This window comes from Xyrauchen texanus, chromosome 19 (assembly GCF_025860055.1).
Source record: "Xyrauchen texanus isolate HMW12.3.18 chromosome 19, RBS_HiC_50CHRs, whole genome shotgun sequence".
Lineage (NCBI taxonomy): Eukaryota > Metazoa > Chordata > Actinopteri > Cypriniformes > Catostomidae > Xyrauchen > Xyrauchen texanus.
Genome location: NC_068294.1, coordinates 1,917,547 through 1,931,109, shown reverse-complemented (window position 1 = coordinate 1,931,109; position 13,563 = coordinate 1,917,547). Strand labels below are relative to the sequence as shown.

The 13,563-nt window shown below is 45.4% G+C and overlaps 1 protein-coding gene across 2 annotated transcripts in view; it reads right to left on the bottom strand.

The window, feature by feature from the left end:
- The window catches only part of gpr174 (G protein-coupled receptor 174), a 37,073-nt gene extending 24,013 nt beyond the window's left edge, over nucleotides 1-13,060 (bottom strand). Inside the window, exon 1 of one of the 2 annotated variants that reach the window (XM_052150252.1) lies at nucleotides 12,994-13,060. The gene's annotated coding sequence lies outside the window, so the exon portion shown is untranslated. Of the gene's footprint in view, nucleotides 1-12,855 lie in introns of both variants that reach the window. The other variant, XM_052150249.1, reaches the window with a different exon arrangement.
- Nucleotides 13,061-13,563: the final 503 nt, after the last annotated feature.

Here is a 13,563-nt window from a genome sequence, read left to right as displayed (position 1 = left end):
CTTCAGACTCCCCCTGTGTGTAACGCCACGGTTCTGTCCCCTCTGGCGAGCTGACTCCCGTGTTTCCCTTAGGCAGTCATGGCTGCCTCGGCTGCCGTGCTGTATGTTCACCCCCTCTATAGGCTGGATCCACCACCGCACCGACTTTTCCACATAGGCCCTAAGTCACGCCTCTGATGGTTTTGCCACTTAAACTTGCCTCCCCTCTCGGGTAGGCGTGGCCTCCGCAGGGTCTTCTCCGCCCTGAATAAGGGCTAAGACCCCCTTCCCTCAATGCGTGTAAGGGCCCCGGCCTAAGTTGCTCTATGCGAGAAATATAGAGAGAATAGAGGCCCGGCCAGGCTTGGCCCGTTCCCAGGTTGGCGGCCAGCACCTTGTTCCCCCCTCCAGGGTAACGATAAGGAATCCTGATGGCTTAAATGGGGCATTGGGGAAGGGTACGTGCAGCCTGATACAGTTGGTCGTCCTGCACGTAAGAATACCTGCTCGCTCCTGTATCAGCAGTTCACGTACACGGCTCAGCGCATGGCGCTTTTATAAGTGGACCCCTAGTGTCGCTTCTCTGACACAACGTGGAGAGAGCGACAGAAGGGGAACGTCTAGGTTACGTATGTAACCTCCTTTCCCTGATGGAGGGAACAAGACGACGTGTCTCCCCTGCCACGTCGCTGAGCCGAGCCACTGTTGTGGCCGGACCATTTCCGGCTCCTCAGAAAAATCCTGAATGAACTCCCGTATTTGCGCCGCTTAATTACCCGTATGTCCGGGGGCGGGACATGCAAATACTGGTTGCCAACTCTCATTGGCCTTTTTTCATAGTTCAGAGGTGAATATCGGCGCTCAAGAGAGACCCCTAGTGTCACTTCTCTGACACAACGTCTCGTTCCTTCCATCAGGGAACGGAGGTTACATGCGTAACCTAGACGATTTCCATATTATTGAACATAATCCTAAAACTGGCCTACTACATTTCCCAGCAATCCATTTAGCAAATTAATTAGACAATCTATCAGAGATGTATTTATTATAAGGGCTTTTTGTAAGGATGCGTCAATGTAAATGTGTATCAGATGAAGCGATTTGGTTGCATCGCGCCATAAACGGCATTTTTAGGTCGCTGTGTAAATTTAAATGTAGTTTGAAACTTAGAAAAACATGTCTTGAGATCTGTGAATTGCCCTTCATTTGAGCAGAATAAACAATGATAGCCTGGTGTTCACATTGTTTTTGTAACCTTAATATTCATTACTATCAATATAGCTTATATTTTAAGACCAATTTTAAATTGATAAAATTTAAGTTTCATCCCAGAATTTGTTTATTTGGGAACTACTGCTTTAAATACTGTTGAGCTATACCCTCCCAATTTGAGTGGAATGATTAAGATAAGTGAAAGATAGTGTTCACCTGTGACTATGAATATGACAAAGTACACCCCAGATGTGAGTTAGAATTCAAGGGTTCTTATCTGATATTAATGCAATATCAATAAATAAAAAGTAATACAAAAATTGATACTATATATTTATGATGTTTGGTTACCCTACTTCAAGTTGCTTCTCTCTTTATGTTGAACGCTCTTAACTTTCATTACAACCCAGCAATTGCATTAGATTTCAAATGGGAAATGAACATGCTTCAAAAGTGTCATCAATTTAAACATGTTAAATGTAAAATTACCTTTAAAGAAACGTGAGTTTGACTACCTTTATCCCTCGGAGAACATCGTGAACATTGTGCAGCTCCTAATTCTTCCTCATGGATGGTAAATCTTTATCTGAGAATTGCCTAGCTATTTTCTACAATAGCGTTTTGGTGCCATGTAAAAAAATAAATACAAAAATATTGAGAATTCGAGAAGATTTCGAGAATAAAGTAAACGTTTCTAGATTAAAGTAGTAGCATTACAAGATTAAAGTCATAATATTTCGAGAATGAATTCACAATTATTTGAATAAAGTCATAGCATTACAAGATTAAGGCAAAATATTTCGATAATAAAGTAAAAAACATTTCAAGAATAAAGTCGTAGCATTACAAGAATAAAGTAAACATTTAGAGAATAATGTCATAGCGTTACGAGATTAGTAATATTTCGAGAATGAAGTCAAAATCAGATTAAAGTCAGAATATTCTGAGAATTAAATTAAAATGACCAGAAATGGCGTGTCATTTTCACACGAATAGCCACAGTATCACACTGAGCCAGCAGCTTTATCATTGCAAGAAATGGATGTGGATGATTTAGTTAAATCATAATTTAGTTTAGGATTTAGCAACAAAGAAATCATTTTTCATCTTTTGGCACATCAGCACAAAATTATTATTGGGATCTAGACACTGCAGTGGTTATGAATTGAATTTATTCAGGAGAAAGAACCAGACAGTCCAGCTCGGCGTGGGTGATGCTTGGGCTGGGTTTCACGAAGCTCTAAGTTGAACATTAGTAGCACTTAAATTGTACTTACTACAGCATGATTCCTAAAAGCATTGTTATCTAATTAGCACATAAAAACACTCGAAAATGAACTAGCGCTATTAAGGCTTCTTTGATAAGCACAATTGTAATGGCAACAGAAAGATATGTTCTTATTGAACAGATTTGTTTAGAAGATATATGTGAGTTATGTGACTCTGCAGTTTAAAACGTAAATAGTCCAAAATAAACAATTAAAATATGGTTAACAAAGGAGGGTGAGAGTGTGCAGTGAGTGATTCATTCTCCCTCTTCCTCCTCTTTTTCTCCCTCCAATGGATGATTTAAATAGTCCTAGTCTGTTTAAATAGTCTGTCACAAATTGCACGCTGCATAATGGCAGTAAGGCTACATGTGCACAGTTGGGCTAGGCGATATAAAAGAAATGTATTCATGATATTTTTAGAAAAAACAATATTGCCATACCCCTTTTTATTGGTTTTGCTATAAAAAATGTATTTATGTTTTGAAACACAAAAAAACTTAAACCAAAGATATTTCTTAATTTAAATTACCCTCAAATTACAATGTGTCACAATTCCCTTGTCTGCCCCGTGTTTCACTTGTCTTTGTCTAAAAACTACACTTCCCACAATTCCCGGATCTCATCACTGCCATCATTGTGTCATTGTTTGCACCTGTTTGTAGTTTGTGATCCTCCTGTGTCTGTGTATATAAACCGTGTTTGTTCTTCACTCCTTGTCGTTCGTTGAATGTTGATGGTTCCATGTTTGCTCCATGCCTGTTCTGCCGTGTTTCCCTAGTTCCGTGTTTCTCCGTTGTGTTCGTGTTTTGGTTTCAGTGTTGTCCCCCTGTGGATGTTTTTCTTTTGTTCCTATTTATCCTGTCTTCACTTTGATTTCAATAAAGAACCCGCTTATAGATCCCACTCCTTGTCTGCCCTCATCTACATTCTCATAACACAATGAAATTAAAAAGCTATAAGAATAATGAAGTGGAATCGAATACAACCACCCCTTCTTTTTGCCATCATGCAAGTATCTGTCTGGAAAATTACTAATACAAATTAAGATCTGATGACAATTGAAAATGTAAACATAAGGATAATTAAAATACAAATACATTTTAGGTTCAAGGTGAACTTGTTTAGGTTGTATACACATCTGCAATATAAAATGAATCTGCCGCTTTACGTGTGTTCCAGGAGACACACTCCCGCTACCCTCCTCAGAACAAACAGAACATCAGAGACAGAAAAGCATTGATGGCTTTTCTGTCATCTGTTCTTCAAAATATACTTAAGTGTGTTTCTTTAAGACACGTGTCTGAAGTTCAGCCAACAGATGTCCATCATTTTAATCCTGTTCTTTGTGCATCTGTTCAGGTCACAGCCAAAGAAACAAAACTTTAGGCTATGTGAGAGCCCTTTATGATGCACATCGCATACATTCATGTCACATGCATTTTTTGGTCACTTCTATTAATCTCTATGAAGTTGAGAATTAATACATTTGAAACTCTGTCTTACTAAAGCCTTCATTAATTCTGTAATTAAATTATTTAATAGGCACCTTGAGAAGGTTACAAACAACTTTATTGGTCAGTATATTCATGTTATATTCATTTTGAGAATACAAAGTTTCAGCCCCTTTGGAAAGGACAGCTCCCTTAAAGAAGCACTTACGTTCTACTATATAACGAGCGGAAACATGAAGATTAATCGTTCGTAAAAAAAAAAAAATCTCACTAAGAATGAATTGTGCTTGGTAAATGCCCTATTTACTGTGCTAACACATGCTCTCTGCACTGGTTTAACACCCCATTCACTAAAGGAATTATGCAAATCAGCCAACCGTGCAAACGTGCTTGCAAAAAGTATGCAGAACATATGCAGTTGCGATTTTACGGGCCAATTCTGAGAGCTATGGAGGATGCCGGAGACCGCTTTTGACGCACCCTGCTGAGACTGTACATATTTACTGTGATCCAGACTCCTAAATCTTCTCTAAAACATGCAGAAAAAGTGTGCTCGACTACACATGGCATCTGGATATAATGCTCTTCTCCATTATTTTATCAGTTTTTGATGAATTACTGCTGAAATGATGGGTTGAAAATGTTCACAGCATCTCTTTTAAATATAATCCATTTTTACTACTTTTTACTTTTATTTGTGGCAATAGCACGATCTAAACTGTGCCACAGTGCCAGGCAATTTTTGTGAATGAAGCACAATCTACAATGAGCATAATTTACAAAGAAAAGAGGTGTCTTTGCGCAGAAAGGAATGACAGACGAAGCACCTGTCTTTGTGGAAACAGATGACAGAATGATGTAATCAGATATGGCTATTTGGCTATATATATATATATTTAAATATCATGAATATATTTCTTTCATATCACCCAGCCCTACTGTGCACTTGTAGCCTTACTGCCATTATGCAGCATGCAATTTGTGACAGACTATTTAACAGACAAGAACTATTTAAATCATACATTGGATGGAGGAAGAAGAGGAGGGGGAAGAGGGAGAATGAATCACTCATTGCACACTCTAACCCTGTCTAATAATTAATTCTCAAAATATTCCAACTTTATTCTCAAAAACTTTTGTTTTAATTTTTTTTAGGTGGCACTAAAACACCATCGTAATTTTCCACATCACATACTTGTGAACTTTAAAATAAAACGAATCGGTTACTAACGTAACCTCGGTTCTCTCTAGATGAGGGAACGAGTATTGCGCAAGCTAGCTTATGCTACGGGAAAGATTCATCTTTTCTGAGATATTGAAGCCAAAAAATTATCCTTAATTTTGTATCCATTGTCAACGCAGTGCGGCAGCTGCAGACCTTGAGCGGGCTAGCTAGCGAGCTCATTGGTTGCTCTGCGGCAACTGCTGCAGCCTATAGACGAGCTTGGGCGAACTCGCATCCAATGAGAGGCGTCCGCGCGCCCACTGCATCAAAGCCCGCCAAAAAGGGCGTGACTAGAGTGCATATAAGCGTAGTTCGTGAGGCTGGAACCCTGGTTTTCATTGAATGAAGCGAAAAATCGCTCGTGGCGCGAAGCACGGCCGGTTACGCAATACTCGTTCCCTCATCTAGAGAGAACCGAGGTTACGTTAGTAACCGATTCGTTCTCTTACGAGAGGTTCTCTCGTATTGCGTAAGCTAGCTTACGCTACGGGAACCCTTTGTCAACGCCGTGCGCGCCAAGCATCCACTGCATGAGCCCCAGGGAATTAAGGGGGACCCGGGGGAGCCCTCGTGAGTGGGGAATTAATATTTGGCCGGCAAGAGTGTGGGCCAGTGTGTGTGTAGTACATAAGCACATAGACAGAGCGGCGGTGCCGGTCTGTGTGGACTGTATCCCATTAATGCAGCTCACCAGGGGAGCTGTAGCGTATTAAACCGCTAGCAGTTTAGATTGTAAAATCTGACAAAGGTGGAGGGGGAAGCCCAGCCCGCTGCCACACATATGTTGTGAATGGAAATCCCGCTGGACCATGCCCACGAGGAGGCCATGCCTCTAGTGGAGTGAGCCTTAATGCCTAGCGGGCATGGTAGGTCTTTTGACGCGTACACGGCAGCAATAGCGTCCACTATCCATCTGGACAGTGTCTGTTTCGAGGCGGCGAGACCTTTGGTGCGCCCTCCGAACGAAACGAAAAGCTGCTCGGAGCTTCTGAAAGATGCGGAGCGCGCAGTATACAATCTCAGTGCTCTGACTGGGCAAAGGAGATTGGCGTCGCGTTCGCTATCAGATGCTGGTAGCGCCGACAAGGAAATGATCTGTGCTCTGAAAGGAGTACCGACCACCTTGGGGACGTAGCCGTGTCTAGGCTTTAAAATGATCTTGGAGTCACTTGGTCCAAACTCAAGACACGCAGCGCTGACAGATAGCGCGTGAAGGTCTCCCACCCGTTTAACTGATGATAGGGCAGTTAGAAAAACGGTTTTAAGTGAGAGGTGTTTCACATCCACGGATTGAAGCGGTTCGAAAGGGGGGGCTTTCATAGCTTCGAGAACTATAGAAAGGTCCCAGATAGGAACCGATGTGGGGCGCGGAGGGTTCATCCTTCTAGCTCCCCTGAGGAAGCGGATGACCAGCTCGTTTTTACCCTGTGACTGGCCGTGCAGGGGTTCAGCGAACGCCGCGACGGCCGCCACGTACACTTTGAGCATGGATGGGGATCTGCCATTATCCAGCAGCTCTTGTAAAAACACGAGCAGCGGCGACACCCCACATGTCCGTGGGTCCAGGTCTCTGTCAGTGCACCATTTTGAAAACACAGACCAACTTGACGCATAGTCTTCTCGTGGAGGGGGCTCTAGCGTGTATGATGGTGTTTATTACTCCTGGCAAAGCGACGGGTAGTCGTTGATCACCCACGCGTGTAGCGCCCAGCGCTCTGGGTGGGGATGCCAGATCGTTCCGCAAGCTTGCGAGAGGAGATCTGCTCTCACTGGGATTGGCCACAGCGCTGTCAGTGACAGCTGCGTAAGCTCCGGGAACCATGTTTGATTCTCCCAGCGCGGGGCTATGAGGAGCACCGAGTGGTGCGTTTCTCTGATCCTCTGCGTTACCTGTGGCAATAGCGAGACGGGAGGGAAGGCGTAAAGCGGGCGGTTGGGCCAGTCCTGGGCCAGCGTGTCCTCGCTTTTCGAGAAAAATATTGGGCAGTGAGATTTCTCTTCTGACGCAAAGAGGTCTATCTCTGCTCTGCCGAATATGCGCCATAACGTCTGGACTGTTTGAGCGTGCAGGGACCATTCCCCTGGGGGAATATTGTCTCTGGACAGTCTGTCTGGGCCGTCGTTCAGGTGGCCTGGCACGTGCGTCGCCCTCAGCGAGCGCAGGTGGCACTGGGACCAACTCAGTATGCGTTTCGCCAGATGGAAGAGGTTCCTGGATCTGACACCGCCCTGACGGTTTAGATAGGATACCACAGACCTGTTGTCCGAGCGGACCAGGACGTGGTGACCCTGAATGATCGGGAGGAATCGCACGAGCACGTACTCGACCGCTATCATTTCCAGACAATTTATGTGAAGGAGCTTTTCCTGAACTGACCATCGGCCAAAAACTGGAGAGCCCTCGCAGACCGCGCCCCAACCCGTGTTGGACGCGTCTGTCGAGATGACTTTTCGGCGAGATACAGCTCCCATCATCACTCCCCGCTGATACCACTCGGCCACTGTCCAGGGCTGCAGAGCTGAAATACAGGTCTGAGTCACTCTGATTGGCTGGCGGCCTGTGGCCCAAGCCCGGCGAGACGTGCAAGTGTTTAGCCAATGCTGAAGCGGGCGCATGCGCAGTAAACCCAGTTGAAGTACTGCTGCGGCTGAGGCCATGTAGCCTAGCACTCTCTGAAACTTCTTCAGAGGTGTGAGGCTGTTCATCTGAAATGACGCGGCTAGTCGCTGCACGCGGCGCGCGTGCTGTGTAGATAAGCGAGCCGTCATTGCCACTGAGTCTAGTTCTATTCCAAGGAAGGAAATTGTCTGACTGGGCTGTAGTGAGCTCTTGGTCCAATTGACTGCAAGGCCCAAACTGTTCAGATGACTGAGGAGAGCTGTCCTGTGAGACAGAAGCTCCGTATGTGATTGTGCCAAAATCAGCCAATCGTCCAAATAGTTCAGAATTCGCAAACCCTGACTCACGAGGGGTGCGAGCGCCAGCGTCCATGCACTTCGTGAAAGTATGGGGTGCTAAGGACAGGCCGAACGGAAGGACGGTGTATTGATAAACCTGGCCGCCGGCTGAATCTCAAGAATGGCCTGTGACGGGATTTATCTGAATCTGAAAATATGCATCTTTCAGATCGAGAGAAATAAACCAGTCCCCTGGCGCACATGCGCGAGGAGTTTGCTGGTTGTAAGCATTTTGAACGGTCTTTTGCAAGCGCTTTGTTCAAAACCCTGAGATCTAATATTGGTCTGAGGCTGCCGTCTTTCTTGGGGACAAGAAAATAACGGCTGTAAAAACCCCGACTCGCTCAGGGGAGGCGGCACTCTCTCTATGGCCCTTTTGCACAGAAGGTTTGCTATTTCTGAACGAAGCATGCACGCTGCTTCCGTGTTCACAGTAGTTTCGAGCCGCCCTCTGAAGCGAGGAGGACGGCGATCGAACTGTAGCAAATAGCCCTGTTTTATTGTGCTTAACACCCATTCGGATATCCCTGGAATATCTTCCCACGCTTTGAAGCTTAATGTTAGAGGGTGAGTGGCCAAATCGCTCTGATTGCCGCACACAGCGCGCTGAACAGAATGTGTGAGCGCGCTTACTGTGCTTATGCTGGACTGTTCGCAGACAGCATGGACAGGCTGTTCTGTGAGTGACTTCCCGATTGAGGTGAATGGGTAAAGAGTCACGTCTGTTAAGTGATACGCAAGCATAGTCACGGGACTTACATACAGAGAAGTGTTTGCTGGCCGTGTGACAGAGCGGGCAGAGAATGGCCGCGCGCACGTATTCGTGAGCGCATTTATTGACTAACACTCGAGTGGTTCGTAACCGCTTTTGAGTGTGCTCTGGTGGGGACACGGAACTTGTAATGCTTGTGTGTAGAGGTGAACACTGGATTGTGGGCACATTTTCTACACATAAGGCTGGTCGTGTGACAGAGCGGCCAGAGAATGGGCGGGCGCGCACACGGATTCGTGGATGCGTTTATTAACCCTAACACTCGAGTGGTTCGTAACCGCTTTATGTGAGTGTGCCGTGATAGGGCCACGGGATGTGTAATGCTTGTGTGTAGGGGTGAACACTGGATTGTGGGCACATTTTCTACACATAAGACATGTTTGCTCTCTGGTATGGACATGGGATGTGTAATGCTTGTGTGTAGAGGTGAACACTGGGTTGTGGGCATATTTTCTACACATATGGCATGCTTGCTCTTTACCAGATTTATTTGAGCGCAAGCAAGCGGGCGTTAACACCGGCCTGTTGGCTGCTGAATCTACCACTGTAGTAGCCTGAAGGAAGGGGACTGACAGGGGGCGAAGCTTTGACGGTGGTCCGGCTGCAGCGGGACTGATCCGTCGTTTTGTCAACAAAGCTAGGAGGACTTCGGTTGTTCAGGTTTCAGCGCAATTCTAGTCCGAGGCCCGCGGGGGGGGCGGCGGTCTGAGCGCGATCGAGGGCGGCCGCCCTGTCGACGCTGAGAAGTCTGGCTTTGTTGAGCTGGGTGCTGTGAAGAGGCTCGTGCAGGAGGCTCACGTGGGCGGCCTGCAGAGGAGCTAGCGCGACGAGGCAGAAAGAGATTCATGACTTGTGTGGCTTTTTGGACCTCTGAAAACCGGTCAATGATACCACTCACCGCGGAGCCGAAGAGACCGGATGGAGAGAGCGGTGCGTTGAGGAACGTAGAGCGCTCTGCTTCTCCCATGTCGGCTAGCGTTAGCCACAGATGTCTCTCGGTCACAGTCAGCGCGGCCATGCACTTCCCTATAGCTTGGGCTGCAGCTTTGGTAGCGCGGAGGGCGAGGTCCGTAGCACTCCGTATGTCTGCAACCGCCTCTGGATGCCTGCTTTCCTCATCCCACTCCCGCAGAAGGTCCGCTTGGAGGATCTCTAGGATGGCCATAGAGTGCAGAGCAGATGCAGCTTGGCCGGCGGCGGAATAGGTGCGGCCAACACAGGCGGAAGTTGTTCTGCAGGCGGGCAAAGGTGTGCTGTGTGCAACAAGTCTGTTGGGTGCCTGCTCAAGGGGTGGTGACCACTCGAGCCCGAGGCGGTCGACGGCCTGTGTGAGGAGGCGTGTTAGTTCCCCTTCGACTCTGAGCCTGACCACTCCTCGCTGTCCGAAGCCATGATGGAACAGCCCTTATCCTCCGCTTCTTCATCCGAGATGGCAGCAGAGCAGCCGCTCGCCGGCAAATGCGCGTCCCGGGTGGGCGGGGAGGGTGAAGGCGATGCTCGAGGGATGGGCTCCGGCGAGGCAATCGCTTCTACCACTGTTTCCGGCAGCCTTTGAGAGCGGCGCTTTTTTCTGCGCGGCTGAACGGAAGGCGGCGCGGCGGCTTCGATCCTGAGCGCTTCGAGTCGAGCCCGCAGGGTCGACATCGGCAGCTCCTCGCAGAGATCGCATCCGCCTTCGGCGAGGACGAGCTCTGCATGCCCTAGTCCCAGGCAGAGAGTGCAGAAGATGTGGCGGTCTCCGGTGCTGAGAGGAGCGCGGCATGAGGCGCAAGTGGAGCGAGGCATCTTAAAAAAGACGCTTGTACTCTTTTGTGAAGTTCTTTAAGAACTAGCTTGCTTTTAAAAAGGATACGTCGCCGGATGGCGTAGCTCGCAGGATGGCTGAAGGTGGCGAAGACGACCGGCTTCTTCGAGCGCTGTCCACGCTTGCTTGATGCCCCTCGAACGGTGACGCGGCTTCCGGTTCAGTGATGCGAAGAGCTTCGCTGAAGAGATGAAAATCAGGGTTCCAGACTACGAACTACGCTTATATGCACTCTAGTCACGCCCTTTTTGGCGGGCTTTGATGCAGTGAGCGCGCGGACGCCTCTCATTGGATGCGAGTTCGCCCAAGCTCGTCTATAGGCTGCAGCAGTTGCCGCAGAGCAACCAATGAGCTCGCTAGCTAGCCCGCTCAAGGTCTGCAGCTGCCGCACTGCGTTGACAATGGATACAAAATTAAGGATAATTTTTTGGCTTCAATATCTCAGAGAGGATTAATCTTTCCCGTAGCGTAAGCTAGCTTACGCAATACGAGAGAACCTCTCGTAAGAGAACATGGCATACGCAGTGCTGTGTCAAGCCAAAATAAACTGTTTAAAATGTTGAGGTCTATAGTCAGGTTCAATCAAGGTAGTTTAAAAACTGACAACAATCCATTGACAGAATGTGGGAAAAAGTTGATACCCAGCAATCAGAGTTGAATGTGACAACACAGGGACACATGAAAATAGTACATGTTGTTTAATTAATATTTACAATAGGCCCAAAACAGACTGTAGCATGTCTATTAGGCTGCAATTACACATCACACAGATTTGATATACGATTGTTGTCCTGTCTGCATACACTCACGTAATACATTAACTGCTGTGTTTTCAATAATGAGGACATTTTGATCAAGAAGCTAATTTGACTGTTCACACGCAGCTCTCACCATGAGACATGAGAACTTTATAGACCACGTGCAGACATACGCATGTGAACGTTTGAAAGCAGCCGGCTGTAGTCAAATAGTGCATGGGTACCGAATTGAGTCAGTTCTTGGTACTGCCAGTACTTTTAACATTTGTGGCTATTAAAATGAACACGTCGTGGCACCCAGTTTAGAAACCACTGACATAGTCAAAACTTCAAAGATCTCCTGTGATTAATGTAAGACACAAGCATAAAGAAAGCAGGTGTCATCAAGATATTTTCCACAGTAGAGTTGTTTGCACAACTTCTTGTTGTGTTGGGCCATGATTACAATGATAAAATTTTGCTCAACACCCTTTGTATGTATAGAGTAAACAATAGTGGTTACCATGTTAAATTATGTGGCAAATAAATTTTTACTAGAAGAACATTACAAAACAGTCATTATGTTTGGTCATCCTGCTTCAGATGTATAATTTGGTATAAAATATACCATTCAAGCAATAATCAAACCAATCTGAATATTATAAAATGAATAGATCTTTAGAAACTCCATATCGAAAGGCTCGCTGATTAACTATTAAATAAATTAGTTCTAGGCCTTAAAAATTTTCTCGGAACAGACTCCTGGTCCCTGACCCTGTCTTTTTATTGACAGTTTCACTGTGGATTTGCATTTTTTCTATATAACTTTTAGCCTGATTAAGCTAAAAGTCATATAGAAAAAATGCAAATCCACAGTGAAACTGTCAATAAAAAGACAGGGTCAGGGACCAGGAGTCTGTTCCCGAGAAAACATTTAAGGCCTAGAAGAAGAGCTCATATCACCTCATTTGAAGCGTAATTGTGTGGATGTTTTATTTGTATTTATTTATTTTTTGGTCACAGATTTGAGTAACCAGTCCTATTTTCCACCATAATTATGTGACAGAAGTAGGAATAGAAATGTGTTTTAGTTTTGCTCACTGTACAGCTGATTGATTTTGATAAGTTTCAGTCTGTTTTTGTATTCAAAAAGGACTCCAGAGCCCTGAATGTACCATTACTTTTCTGGCTCAGAATCCGGATGTTATGTAATTCATCTAAATATCAGAATGTAGATGGAGAACGTTTCTAACAGCATGTTAAAAAGATAGCAGCCTTTGAATCTCTCTCATCCAACCATCATCACAGTACATCAGAAAAACATGTTTACATTTCAGTTAAGGTTAAGGCTAGTTAAGGTTAAAGATTTGGTTTACCACAGTTGAAGCTTAACAGATAGCTATGAATATAATTGTCTGGCCTGCTCACAAAAAAAGAGAATATTACCGTGTGAAATCTGTCATGTGTCTCCTGTAAATGAATGGCTGACAGAAATATCAGCCCATGAACATGTGATCTGAAACCACAGCATCAGTGCTGAATAAGTTCAGTAGACAAACAGTAGTTTAGTAGTCCGTTTCTCACCATCCAAGTCAATCCAGTCTCTCTTGAACACAACATATCGCCTGTCGAACAGTTTTGCAATTTTGTGTGTAGGCTCAAACTCATTGGTTTATCATTTCCTCTGGGGGTGTGAACAGAGTTTTTTTAATTCCTACTTCTGCTATTTTTCACAGTGTCATCTGAGCTTTGCTTGTGTTCTCCTGAGAGAAGTTGCTTTTGCTTTGGTGGTGTTTCAAGGTATCTTTGAAAAACAATTTTAAATTTGTTAACCTCATTGTGAAGCTACAGAAAATGATTTATGTATAACTTTAGAATTTTCCACAGGATGGAATATTCATGAAGTGATTATTCACTTCGCCCACACACACACACACACACACACACACACACACAAATCTTTAAAGGTGCATTCAGTATTTTTTTCTTTATGAAAACATTTTAACTCTCAAATGAATGATTCCCTTTGTTAGGTTGTTTTGATGCAGCGTCAGTAGCTGACACCATGGTAACACCCTCCAGGTGTGGTAATGGCCCTATAGAATCAGGCCATTAAGGAGCCGGCTCCTTATAAGTGTTCACTTTTAGACATCT